The sequence below is a fragment of the Vanellus vanellus genome (assembly GCF_965231255.1).
Source record: "Vanellus vanellus genome assembly, chromosome: 3".
Taxonomy (NCBI): domain Eukaryota; kingdom Metazoa; phylum Chordata; class Aves; order Charadriiformes; family Charadriidae; genus Vanellus; species Vanellus vanellus.
This window is the reverse complement of record NC_138907.1, coordinates 102,898,076-102,911,723: the sequence shown is the minus strand read 5'-3', so window position 1 is coordinate 102,911,723 and position 13,648 is coordinate 102,898,076.

Sequence of the window (13,648 nt, the reverse complement as noted above, 5' to 3'; positions counted from 1 at the left end):
CATCAATAAATCATGATTTTGAACATGCAATCCCTTGCAATTTCTTATTTTGCCAAGAAGTCATTATTTTCACAGTTAATTAGCTAGGAGTTACCCTGCGTAAACTACGTGCCAGGTGAGATTGGCAGGTAGATTAACCTCTTAATGACTTTTTATTATACTACTTACAGGTTGTCTGAGAAGAGTAGAGAAGCTTTCTGATACATGAGTTCTGAACAAGGACACGTCTATCTGAAACTTCATGCTTTTTCTAGCTAGCCTAATAAGACTCTGCCTACAACCCTTCTTTGGGCTATGTCCCAGTTGCATTATTACGTCATTCAACAGAATGTTTAATAAACAGTGGGTTTTGTTCTCATTGCTGAAGGGAAAAACAATTGCTTAGACTATCACCTTCATGATTTGAAATGTTGCCAAGTTTGTAAACAGGGAAAGGTGTTAGTTACCTATGCTTTTGTTAAGGGTGAAAGATAAAGATCTGATCCTGCCTGCTGAGAAATATCAAAAGTTTTTGTGGCAAGAATCAGAAGGTTATACTGATTGTTTGTTTAGGTATAGTTTTGTCCAGTAACCAAGTTGGCTGTAATAGAAGAGCTTTTCAATTCAAAGCTCTTTTCATACCAAGACTTACCTGCTGCTTCTGAGCTTTTGTTTTTTCTTGCCTTGGCCACGTGTTTGGAATATACTCTGGGTGTAAAGGAAAAGCTAGCTAATGTCCTGTTCTAAACCGAGATGTTGATTCAACAGAAGTCTCAGGCAATGATTATTTTAAGATTATATGAAATATTCCCTCACCAAGACAATTATGCGAGCCTTCTATCTGTGAGACTGAGCTGCGATTATTATCATTTAGCATTATGCATTTTGCCATATAAGAAAGTCGAGCTAGTTTTGTCTTTTGAAATGGTTTATCAACAAATACTGTCCATTCATGTGCAGCTATTAAAATAATACTTGTTTCAGCAAAGAAATGGGTGACTAGTTGCTCTTCCTGCATTCTATCTGGGATTTTCAATAGTCCAAGGCTTTGATTGCTAGAAGCTCTGTGTTCTTATAGTTTAGTTTTATTGTCCTTTTAATTACCATATAAAGACATTAGTTGTTAAAACTAATTTAGTGCTGGGAAATTGTCTGAATTATATTAGTAACTTGAATAAAAGAATAAGGTGTACACCTATGCAGTCCTTTTTCCCAAGAGTTTATTGTATGAGTTAAGTTCACTTAGGAAAATGGAAGGAGGGCTACAAGAGGTGACAGAAACATGGTTCTCAGAACTGTAGATCTCTTATGTGTTGGACAGCAGAGTAGATGGTTTTGTGGAGAGAAGATGCTCAGATGATCAAATGTTACACTGATTTGACTCAGTCTAATTGGAGATTAGCACCAGTTAAACCTTTGTGTGTAGATGGGGGGAGGAATTAGAGACCACGTGATTCAGCGCTCTGAGCAAAGGACCAGCAGTAAACACTTTCCAACACTTTTCAGCGACTGATTCACTTGGTAGCCGTGAGCCAAGCTCACGGTCAGAATTTCAGAAACACATGGCGTTTATACAAGTTTTTTTGTTTAAAGAAAGATAACAATAGAGTCTGTTTTGATTTTTTTAATCCAAGAAGATTCCTCTGGAATGTGTACCAGTGTATTTGGAAACTTTTTTCAATGTTAAAGTGGCTGAGCTATTGAGGTGCTTTTCCATTTTGTCCTTCCTGCTGTCCAAGATGAGAAAAATAGAAAAGCTTATATACGTTTGCAAAACACGTGATTTCAGAAATTAATGTTACATATGTTATTTAATATTAATAGCACCTGTAACGAAATCAAAGACTTCCCTTTGTTACTCACTCAGTCTGGATTCAAGCTTTGTCCTTTATGCTAAGACTAGCAGCTTGCTTAGTAAAATGACTTGCATAATTGTTTGCTTAAAAGGACCAGTTAAGTGCTTTGCTTTATCACTGCCTTGTTGAGAGTATAGTTCCTGAGTCCTAAAGTAATACTTAAAACCATAAGTCCTAGATAACATTGACTGAAACAAAGGATTTGGAAGAGAAACTAGGGTCTGTTGTTGAATGGAACTTTCTGGGATGTATAAAAATGGCATTCTCTCTTAGCTAAAACTGCTTTCAGCTCTGGTAGCCCTTTTAAAGCGTCCAGATGCACCATGGTGATGTGTACCTATCATTCAAGGCAGTAAGAGACAGGTGTTAAAATTACAGTAGAGTGTGATTTTATGGAATACATATTTGGAGCATGAATAGAAAAAAAACCATGAAACACGACTGCTTCTGAAGACAATATTGCTGCATCTTTTAGAATTGACAGCCTTCCTACCTTGGCAACTGCTGCTATTCTGGCACCTTTTGAAGATGTGTGTGGCACATTTATTACTTTAGTCTCAGAATGCTCTATGAGAAATAGCTGGATAAGAGCTAAGAAAAGTAAGACTAGTAAATCCTGCCAAATTATATTATACTTTAATGTGGAAAGCCAAGATGAATAGACATTTTTTCCACATGTTTTATTTCTGAATGAATGAATGAATTTTCCCTTGGGAAGATACGTAGAAAGACTGACCCCTACATGTTTCCATGCTAAATTTACACCCAAAGTAAATTTCACTAATTCTACTTCCATAACGTTAAGAGATTGACAAAGTTGCTAAACCAGAACTTCTGCTTGGTTTATTTTGAAGACTTTTTTTTTTTTTTTTTTGCAAAGTAATTTGCTTGATTAGTTTTTTTTTTTTTTAATCCCCCCCCAAGTAGCGCTAGCCCTGCAGGTTGTTGCAGTGGAGTAATAAACCAGAGCTTTGGGATGCGGCTTCCTGATGTGCATTTACTGGTAGCAATGCACAATGATGCTGTTCTGCCATTAGGTGGCATGCCACTGTTTGAAGTTTTCTTTTGTACTTAATAAACTAAGTATGTATATTTTTCCCTACAGCTTATTTAAAATTTGAGAACGTCCCAGGAAAAATAGAGAAAATGCAACAGGCAATAGTTTAGCATTACATTTAGCCTCCCAAGCATTCAGCTAGTTAGGTTTCTGCACTAGTATGATGTCCACGATAATGTCTCCCTGAAATCCTACAAAATGGGTAAACATGGGTGTGAATGGAGTACCTTAGCCAGAGGAGAGAGGCGAACCCATGAGCTGAAAGCGAGTCTACCTTCTATGCGGATCTCCTCCAAACTTCAGTGTTGCATCGCCTGCTATCCCTGCGAAGCAAAAAGCCATCCCTTCTCATATTTTTAAGAAGGTACTGCAGGGGTGTCTCCCTGCAAAGGGGAGTTGAGGAAGCTCCTTCCTACACTGCAAAAAAATTGGCTTGAGGTCTAGTACTTCTCACTTCAGTGTTTATTAACCTGGGTTGGCCAATTAAGATATGTTTATAGGGATGTTGCACATTTGAATAAAAAAATAATAACTACAAGATATTGGTCCTTTTTCTTTTTTCCCTGAAGTGCCGTGTCCTTGCCTCCTGACTTGAACTGTGGTCACTGCTTTTAAGACAACCGGGGGAACAGACACCTCGGTGCTGGTGGGGTGTCAGATTCAGTGGCTTAGTGTAAAGGAAAAGGCACAAATCTCTTCATATTATAAAGGAAATTTGATAAATGTATGAAAGTAATAGTCAGTTACAATCAGTTTTCATTAAGAATGTATGTATAAGTGGGTTTTTAGTGTTTTTTTTTTCTTCTCCTAGCTGATCTATCCCAATGGCTGTGGCATCTTCTCCAAGAGCAGCAACACTGGATATCAAAACGTAGGCAGAGCTTAATCTTTTTGCCACCGTGTTTGATACAACGTGCAGAATGAAAACACTCTGTGCTGCGCTACCTGATGTCTCCCCCAGCGCCCGCCGAGCTGGCTCTGCGCCTGCTGGGCATCGCTGACCTGCGCCCAGTAACCCGCATCTGCGGAAAGGGACAGCTGCACTAGAACCTACTTAGCGGAAACTGTATTTAAGCTAAATGTAATTGCTCTTTTACCGGCACAGCCAAATGGTTCCCTGTGCAAATTAATATAGGGGTGGGTACCATCAATCTGATTGCTCCTCAAAAGCTTTTCCATTTTCTCTTTATAGTAAGCAATGTTAACTCTCAACTTGTTTCAGCTGAATCCTTCTTCCCACACCTCACTGATTTTTTGGGGGGGGATGGGGGGAATACCCAAGGAAACAATTTTTCCTATTCTACAACCTTCAAGAAGACCTTTGAAATTCAGGGTACTTACCACAACTTCTGTGCTTTGGTTTCAGTAAAAATCAATGAAAAGGTCTTTAATTTGTTTTGGATAATGTGACATCTGCCTTAAATGACAAACGTGAATATAGTGGCTTGGTTTGGTGCTGCCTGGAAATCTAATCACACAGAGAAGAAAATATTGAGTACCCTTCAACTCACCTTGAGTACACATATTAGTAATTGACAGTGTCTAGACAGATGGTGATCTGGAAAGTAAAGTCTGGGAAAAATAAACTTACAGATATTAAAGTCAGCTGCATTTCCCAGGGGTAATAAAGTGGGAAGATTGGGGCTGGTGGTGTGTTTAACTTTCATAGCAGCCAACAAAACAGTTGCCAGCAGTTTTGTTTCAAACCTGCTCCCCCTTTAAGAAGTGTGCCTTTTTAAACATTTCACATAAAAACCCCACCAAAGTCTGTAGAACCTGAAAAACTACCACAAAAATTAACATGATGATAAGATGAGTATTTGTCTGGGTATGTGTAACGCAGTGAATCAAGTTTTTCTTCTTTCCTCTTGAAGGACTCTAAATTAGAGTCTTTTATGAGAGAAAAATCACGCACTGGATCATCAGCATGTGGTTACTGTCGTTCACAGGAATAAAAAGACTAACAATGGGGCAGGCTGATGATCCGCTGGTGATCTCTGAGCTTCAGCACAGCCGCATTCCTGATCATCTTGTGCTAAAATTGCCTTTCTGCTTCTCCTCAGGCCTGGAAGATGGTTTGCTATAGAACAATTGTAATCTAAACAAAGTTTAAACTTGTGGCATACGAACAGAGGAAAGATTACTGTTACCCCAGTTTTACAGTCGAGCCCGAGTTAAGGTTTGCCAAAAGATTCAAGAGAGCTAGTCTCTGTGCTCTTCTTCAATTTGGTGCTCTTTGCCCTGCCGGAATACTTCAGGACTACTAAAATACAGAGGTATTACAGCAATAAAGGTTGAAAATGGGGATAAAAGTAGGAGTCTGCAAGTTTTTCAGGAGCCCTGAAAAACGGAGTTTTTTAGGCAGAGTAGGCCTACTGGTTTGGGCAGCGTCTGTATGGCTAAATGCAAGGTGGGCTGAAGCACAGTGATGCAAACTACATCTTTCTACACTACTTGCCCTGAGGACAGAGCAACTGTGCAGATGTGGGGACAGCCCAAACAACGGGGCTGTCTTGCACAAGAGTCCGGGCCGTTCTCAGGAAGGATACTGGCTGACCCATCTCCCTGGCACTGGCCGTATGCCTTCGGCATGAGGTATTTGAGGTTAATGATGGAGAACCCGGCCAGGCAATCCTAACTCTAGCTGTGCCCAACCACCCACACTTCACACAGAAGCAACCTTGGCCTGCACCAAGGTGTGTGTGAGCTTAAGCTTTCTCTCGTTTTGCTCTGAAGCTTTCCTGAAGCTCAGGCCTGGGAGCAGGCTTGATTCCTTGAATGGGCAAGAGCCAGACAGAGAGGAAGACACTTGTTTCCGAATTGGAGGAGGAATTATCTTGTGGTTACACAGCTAGAGACGATCACATGTAGGAACTGAGGTCTATGGAGGTTGTTCCATGTTCCCACAAGTCAGTGCCCACTAAATACATGCGGCCAGCCTGCACAGTTAAGATAAGGTAAAACAGGACTTTTACTCCCTTGCTGTAAATCTGCATTTATCACCGGGACTGAGATGGGATAACAGCTGGTAAAGTTATAGTCATCATGGAGACGAAGAGACTGTTTTGATGAAAAAAAGCTTACCTGGATAATAACAATGACCTGCAGCAGCAAATATGCCCGTGCTGCCCTCACCCTCCAGTGAACTGGCATCAAAGCCTGCCTGGATTCCAAGCCCCGTGACTGCTGCAGGGCGGTTTTTAGCCAGTCCCTAATGAAATGAAGTACTAAGCAGTCATCTTCTCAGCCTGACAGTTCCTACCAATAACTTCTGAACTCACCAGCCGGTTTCCAAATAAATTTGACAGAGGGACCAAAGATTCAATTATACCGAGTTCCAACAGGCTTGATGACAGTAGGCAATGGGTGGAAAGAGACAGTGCTAGTATCTCCATGGAGAGAAAGCCTGCTGTTATGATGTCTATTTTCAGTTTTTATATCATCTCAAGGGATCTTTATAGTACTTTTAATAGTTTTTTATCCTTTTCCATTATTAGACCCCAAAGAATTCACAAGGGAGAGTGGCAGAGGAAGCCAAACCCCAGCTTCACTATTTCTGCCATGTAAGACCACAGTTTTAATCAAGTAGGTAGAAGTTCTGAATAAGTTTGGTTTTTTTTTTGTTTGTTTGTTTTGGTTTTTTTTTTTGTTTTTTTTTTTTTTTTTAGTTAAATTAGCCTCCAAGAGTAGTGTGGAAAAACATAAATCCACTGTGTGTAATGACAGGAGAGAGGGAGGAAGCTGTCTGGAGTTCAAGATACCATATTCTTGGGATGAAGGAGTGATCGGGCTTGGAGGAGAGTAGCCATACTCTGCCTGAGGGGTGTGGGTGGCCAAGAAAAACCTACAGATGATATTAAAGGGATTTGCTTAGAAAAACTTTAAGCTTCTTGCTGCATAACGAGGTTTTCTTCTCTTACTGGAATAAGGCTTCCGGGAGACCAACCATTTAAAAATACTCTTGGCACCTGGGAGGGACCTTTTGAGAAAGCATTAGTTTTACAGGAAAGAGAAAAATCACACACTTTATCATGGGGTTGAGTGAGAGCAGGGAGCGCAGAAGGATGACCTGGTGGGGAAGCTGAGTGCTACCTATTGACAGCAAGAAGCCTCATCTCTGCTGCATGGAGAGTCTGCAGCCTCACCAAGCAGCCAAAGCCACCACAGCCTGGCTGCTGTGCACCATGGAGAAGTGCTCCCTCCCTCCCTCCTTCCCAAAGCTGGGGCCAGGAGCTGGCATTGTGGGTGCCGTGCTCCAGGAAGGCCACAGACATGTTTTTGAGTGGGCTTCTCATGCAAATCATGGTTATAGAAAAGAGTTTCATCTGGCTGAAGATAAACCTTTCTTCCTTACCTTTGGCAGTACGGCTGTGTGTAAAAGAGTCAACAGCATACATGGTAATTCAACAAAATCAGGCAAACCTCCTCCCCTCCCAAAAACAGGGCTCCACAAGGTGCCGGGAGGGAGCAGGGTTAAGCTGTACATGAGATAATATCTTTAAAGGAGCATTTAATATTTTTTTGAAAGCCTGTGAGAGGAGGCTTGTACATAGCAAGAATTTCAGTACCATTGCAACAAAGTACTTTGGGAGTGCTTTGTCTGAATGTTTGAGCTTGTCAAGTCACACCAGAACCCCCTGTTAAATTAGCTGTACAACTATTATTAATTAATGAGCTATAAAATGAAAATAAAACCAAAACATACCTCACTTGAACTGGAGAGAAAAACCTCCCTCTGCCCCTTCCTAGTGGTGGGTTGGCCGAGAGCAGGGGAGGAGAGCAGGTTATCAGCAGCCAGTTAGCCCGATGGGTGATGCTCTTCAGGTGAGCTTTGTGTGTTTTACTGCACTGATCTACAGCTGCCTGTAATTTCGGTGGCATGATGGTGGTCTGCACAGGTGGTCCTGCACTCTGCCATGAATCAGGGAGCAGCCCTACCTGCTGTGCTTGCTCAAGCTTTCTTCTGGGTCACTCACTGCCTCCGAGCACCAAGCGCACTCTGGCAAAGGGACCCCCAACCCACCCCCAGGCTGCACAAGTGGGAGAGGGAAATCCAGAAGCAGCATCCCAATGCAGATAGCATCCCCCTGCCTGGATGGAGCTCGTGCTTGCCCTAACCTATCTATCTGAAATGAAACAGCTTTGGGTTTTCATTTCTCCAGGGACAGCTCTCGGCAGTTAAGTGGGGCCTCTGGGAAATTTAATCCCTCTTGGTGGGTGATTTAGAGCATAAAAGAGTGGTAACATCAGGGCAGGATTAAAGTCTGGCCTGAAGTTTTCTCCAGGCGCGTACAAAGACTAGTAAGGATCAATGACTCCAGTGGAATAAACCAGCAAAATAATATCAATGTACTTTTTATTTTAACTCACTTTTGCCAGAGTCTGTTCATTCATCCTATATCTCATGCACCCCAAGGCGAGACACTCATTCTTTTTTCTCCTGCCCTCCTCCTGCCCCCAGACTTTGCTCTGAGCGTGGGGGTCAGTGGGTCACCAGTTACGCCATTTACACGTGTACCACCTTGTCCTACCATCCCCAGGCTCCCAGACAGGAAATCCCACTCCTCCCTGTGGGGAATCAGGGAAGTCCAGAGGCAATGAACGTGAACCACCCCTTCCCCCCCCTGAAATGTATTGCTGCTTTTGCTGTCAGATGGGAGGGCCCCGCCCTGAGGAATCCTGCTCTGCCCAGGGCCATCACTGGCTGGATTGAAGGTCATGGTTTCCTCCTGTCCATGCTGTGACTTGAGCAGAGGAAATCTGGATGTTTGGCAAACAGCTTTTCATGACACCCAATGTTTACACTATCCACAGACATTAGTTTGGTCACAGGTGGTCACATGACAGCCGTTACTTTTTGTTGTAGGTGCCTGAGTCCAGTGTAAGGTTGGGATGCCACCAGCTCACCTTGCCACCTGCAGGTGCCAGGGGAGAGACTGCAGACATGGGGAGAGCAGCAGCATGTTGTTGCCCCTCTACTCCTCACCTGGCATTTGGGCAGGAGAAGGCCCCACCAGATGGTCCCCGCCATGTCCTGGCGGGGACATTCAGGTGGGGGCAAAGGGGTGAGGGACCTGATACTGCCGCAGGCATTTGCTATCTCTTCAAGAAGCAAAAAGGAGCTGGGTGCCCAGTTGCCGTATGGCTTTGGCCTTTGCTTAATAGTTTCCACCAGGCACAGAAAGCAACGAGCAAAGAGGACAATCTCATGCTGTGGTTCGTGTTATTTATGACTATCTGTCTTTAGAAGAGCAAATAGATTGGGCAACCCTTCGTAACAGAAGATAAACCACGTCACTGATTATACAGTTGCCAAATGTTGTAGAGTTTGAATCTTGACATAACTGGTTTTGAGAGCTGAAAAACACTCGTGTGAGACAATCCCTAAGACGGTTTTGGTTCCTCAGTTACTAACTGGAAACAGAAGGAATGAGCTCAGAGTGAAAAGGTGGCCAAAGACCTTCTTGGCTTGCACTGTCCTCTGAAGAGGCTATCTGTGCCTCAGGAAGTACTTGCCATACAGGAGATCATCTCGCATTGCTCACAGAAATCAAATAATCCAACAAGGAGAGCGAAAAACAGCTGTTGCATTCAGATTGCTGCTGCTGCTGTCTGTAGGGCCACAAAGGCCATGTTCTGCTGTCCCAGGGCACTCATGCAATCATGGAATCACGGAATCACGGAGTTTCAGAGTTGGAAGGGACCTCTAGAGATCATCTCGTCCAAGTCCCCTGCTAAAGCAGGATTGCCTAGAGCACATTACTCAGGACTGCATCCAGGCAGGTCTTGAAAATCTCCAGAGAAGGGGACTCCAAAACCGCCCTGGGCAGCCTGTTCCAGTGCGCTGTCACCCTCACTGTAAAGAAGTTTTCCCGTGTACTTGAACGGGACTTCCTGTGTTCCAACTTGTGCCCATTGCCCCTCGTCCTGTCACTGGGAACCACTGAAAAGAGCCTGGCTCCATCCTCCTTCAACCCACCCTTTAGACACTTGTATGCCATAATAAGGTCTCCCCTCAGCCTTCTCTCCTCCGGGCTAAAGAGTCCCAGCTCTCTCAGCCTTTCCTCATAAGGCAGATGCTCCAATCCTTTAATCATCTTAGTTGCCCTTCGCTGGACTTGCTCCAGCAGTTCCCTGTCCCCCTTGAACTGGGGAGCCCAAAACTGGACACAGTATTCCAATTGTGGCCTCAGCAGTGCAGAGTAGAGGGGGAGAATGACCTCCCTTGACCTACTGGCCACTCTCTTCCCTATGCAGCCCAGAATTCCATTGGCCTTTTTTGCGACAAGGGCACATTGCTTGCTCATGGATAATTTACTGTCTACTGTCTATTCCTAGTATGTCAGGCCTTTGGATGACTTCTCGGATGTGCCACATGGTACACAGCTAATTCAAGCAGAAGCATTTGGAGACTGCAACTGTCTGGTATGAGAACAGCTATGGCTGATCCTAGATGTTCCCAGAATCGCAGAATAGCTGATGTTTCAGTCTGCCTCACTGTCTACTTAGCAAGCCCGTACTTCATCAGCTTGTCTGTGACTATGTTATGGAAGACAGTGCTGAACGCCTGGCTAAAATCAAGATTAAAAACATCCACTGCTCTCCCCTCATCCACCAAGCCACTCATCTTGCAGGAGGTGATCAGGTCGGCTAAGCACAATTTCCCCTTCATAAATCCATACTGACTGCTCCCGATCACTTTTTAGTGTTTCATGTGTTTGCAAACAGTTTCCAGGAGAGTTTTCTCCATCACCATTGCAGATTTTGAGGTGGGGCTGGCCGGCCTGTAGTTCCCCAGATCTTCCTTCTTGTTCTCCTTGAAGACAGGAGCGACATTGCTTTCTTCCAGTCTTCAGGAAGCTCTCCCAATCACCATGACCTTTCAAAGATTATCAAGAGTGGCCTCACAATGACACCTGCCAGCTCCCTCAGCACTCACGGGTCCATACCATCAGGGCCCATGGGCTTGTATGTCGAATCTGTTTAAGTGCTCCCTAACTTGGTTCTCCTGCACCAATGGTGAATCCTCCTTGCTTCAGGAGGTGAGCAATGTTGGTGAAGTTTACCTTGTGAAAGACAAACACCCCATAGCACCTGGGGATTGCAGCAGCTCAGGGAGAAAGGGGCACCATATTGAATCAGGGCCAGTCTGCATAGCTTGCACAAGAGCCAGGTCCAAACCGCTTAGGGTGTTCAGATGTGCAATGTTAATATCCTATTCACACTCTGCTTTGATTACTGATTGCATCTATTTTTACTCTGACACCAGCAGACTTCCTTCATTTTTTCTTCTTAAATAAACTGTGCCACCTTCCCGTCCTCCTCTGCCTCCCCTGGGTCCCCATGCCAGTCACTACCCTGCCACATAAAGCCTGTTCCTGGCACAGACAGGCCACATACCTGCTGAGATCCACCACAGGGGCCGCTTCTACATTTTGCTTGCAATAAAGTAAAACACATTCGATGGTCCCATTCTAACTTCTTGACCATAATTACTTAAAAAGCCCCAAATGACTACATCGAAGGGAAGCAGAGCAAAATTTCCAGGAGTACCAGACACAGATTAGTAAACCTCCCAAAGGCCACGAGGAAAGAAAAGCTTTATACAATTACTCGGAGTGATCCCCTAAAGCTTCCTCAGCTGGAGTCCTTTCTACTGCCAGCAGTTTGACACACTTGTTTCATTTAAAATTATAGAGAATGCATTTAGGACCATATTTTAGAAAATGGTCCATAAACTTGTAGTTTATATAAAACAGTTTATAGCCTCAGTCTGCCAAAGGGCAGGGGCTTTGTACAAGGGGTTGAAAATGGAAATATCTGACTGTGCTCGGTCTGACCTGCAATTCTTTTCATGTACAAAGGTAGAGACCTCTGGAAGAGGAAGGCCAGAAGAAACACAGGGTATGTGCCCAGGGCTGGAGAGATGTGGGTTAAATCCCTGTTCTGCCTTGTCATCTCCCCATTGATATGACTGATGCAGAAGCATTTCCCTTTCTCACAATGATATTCTGAGGATAAATGCACTAAAAAATTGAGGTGTCCAGCTGCTGCCTTGTGTTATTAAGATAGGTCCTCTTGATTATATGTCTCAAGTTCATCTTTAAATGCTGCATCAGTCAAAAAAAACCAACCATAAAAGCTGTGTTGCTGTAAGATACAGCCTGGCTAATGTATCTTTATGAGCAACATTGCTGTTGCTATCTCTGATGACCTCAGAAGGACCCTTTTATATAAAAATATTTGCTTCAGAGCAAGCACAGGGATTACTCCCATAGAATTACCCCTTAAATATTAAGGCCAGGGCTTTCAAAGCTAAGAACTTGGGAAAGCAGTGAGCATAGACCATCCACGCCATGTAGAGATATTTGCATAAGCTTTGGCAGCAGCTACAGCCATCTGAAACACTGATAAGCCAGAACAAAACATTTTGCCTGTGTAATCATCCACACCCTCAGCTCCCTGCACCTCTGCTGCCTTCCTAATATTTTACTGCAGCTGTGCCTTGCAGAAAACCATTTTCCATGGCAGAGAATAAGGTTACAGAGTTACCTATGGGTGGATTCTCACATATCAATTGGTGTTTCTTCATGAAGCTACTCTGAACAACTTCAGTGCTCAGTATATTTTCTTAAAATTGTAGAGGATAATGCTTTGAGTGCAATCTTTCACCTGTGATTCTTATCACCACCCAATTGGGCGCAATACCTGGTTAAACAAAGCTTAAAACAGTGTCATATATACGTTTCTTTTCACATATCTCAAATATGTCACAAAAAGTAATTTTTGAGAAGTTCAGAGCTGGGGTTGGTATCTTCATATTTTGAGCCAAACGGATATAAATTTGGCACTATGTTGACCCACTGTGCTGATTGTACCAAAAGTGGAGGGAGTTGCTGCCAGCACTCGGTGCAAGTCAGTGCAAGAAGGTTAAACTGACCCTGTCAGCTTGAAGCCTTTCTGTGTTTAGCCTTAGAAAAATCATTAAGTCTTAGTTTCCTCCTTTTTAAAAAGAAATGACCTGTCCTCCTGGAGCTTGAAATGTGTTCCTTTCCAAAACACACTGGGTGCAATGAACACTGTGTGAATAGGGGCTGGGGGTCCCCCCAAACTGGGACACAGTCCTGGGGCCTGGGAGCACAGGATTATGAGCGCAGCAGCTGCAAGAAGGCACAGCCCTACTATGGCAGGGAGCTGCTGAGTGGAGCTGTGCTTGCAGGAATAGGTTTTGTTTTGGAAACCTTTTGGTTCAGCCTTACAGGCAAACCAACAAAAAGCTTCCCGCTTCTCAGGCAGGAAGACAGGTTTGGGAGTAATTGTCTTTTAGGGAGGTTTGGGAGTAATAGTCCTTTAGGAAGCCTGTGAAACAAAGTAACTGGATGCTACCCATCTTCAAAGCCTTGAAGAAATGGTTGATCTGCAGGACAGAAAATCAGACATGAGGAAAAAAAATTAACAGTTGGGACTGGGACCGTGAAGCCGTGGAACAGGTTATGGGATCGCTTCTCAAATCCCCTTTGCTGGGAGTTTTTAAAAACAGAGGAAGGAGTTGGTGGGTGTAAAGGGAACTGATGGTACTTTTGTGTGGGAACGATGTCTGAGGAGCATCCCAGCCACATATCTGTAAGGTGCCATTGCTGAAAGGCGATGCTGGCAGCAGTGCAGTGGAGAGGTAAGGAATTCAGAGGAAAGGGGAGATGAGACAGAATCCATGCCCTGTGCAGTCCCTCACTGGTGTAACTGGTTTGGCAGTCAC